Here is a 993-nt window from a genome sequence, read left to right as displayed (position 1 = left end):
TTTGTAAAAATTAGTATATCATCAATGTATACTAAAACAAATTCATTTAACTCTTTTAGATTTTCTTCCATAAATCTTTGATAAATACCTGGAGCTTGTTTTAATCCGAATGGTAATACATTCCATTCATAGAGTAACACACTTGTTGATTCTTTTGTTGGGCAAGTAAAAGCAGTTAATTTCTTTGTTTCTTCATCTAAACGTAGTTGCCAATATCCTGATTTTGCATCAAGAGATGAAAACCAAGTCGCTCCTTTTATTTTTTCTAAAATAGAATCTTTTCTTGGAAGTTTATGAGCATCACCAATAGTTGCTTCATTCATCTTCTTATAGTTAATAACCATTCTTCGTTTTCCTCTTTTAATTTCATTATTGTTTTCTACATAAAAGGCTGGAGCTGCATGAGGACTTTTACTTAATCTTATAATTCCTTTTTCCAAAAGATCTCTACATTCTAAAGAGAAACTCTTCTCTATCTCTTGCAGAATAAGGAATTTTATTTGGAACATTTATCTCTTTTATAGGATCTTTTAATTTAATGCTTACTAATTCGTTATTTGTATTTTTAATATGTAAAGGATTTTCAGCACAAATTTCATCTAAAAGTTCCTCTATCTTTATTTCAATATTATTTTTTGAAATGTTTATCTGAAAGTATAAATTTAAATAAAATGTCTCTAATATAGAAAATATTTTAAATTTTAAGATCTTATCTATAGTAGTAGTTGGTATTTTTATACGTTTTGATTTTTGATTTATTGAAGAATCATGTGGAGCTTTTAAAACTATATATGTTAATTCTTGAATGAATGGATGATATAGTTTTAAAAAGTTATTTCCTATGATAAAATCCATTCCAGAATCTAACATATATATAGATGGAACAATGAACCTATAATTTTGAATAAAAATTTCAGTCATCTCTGTTTTTTGGTCAATTTTATGTATTGATTTGTCAGCTATTCTAACTCTTAATGGTTTCTTTAATTTTTT

The sequence above is a fragment of the Arachis duranensis genome, chromosome 2 (assembly GCF_000817695.3).
Source record: "Arachis duranensis cultivar V14167 chromosome 2, aradu.V14167.gnm2.J7QH, whole genome shotgun sequence".
NCBI lineage: Eukaryota > Viridiplantae > Streptophyta > Magnoliopsida > Fabales > Fabaceae > Arachis > Arachis duranensis.
Note: the sequence above shows the minus strand (reverse complement) of the source record.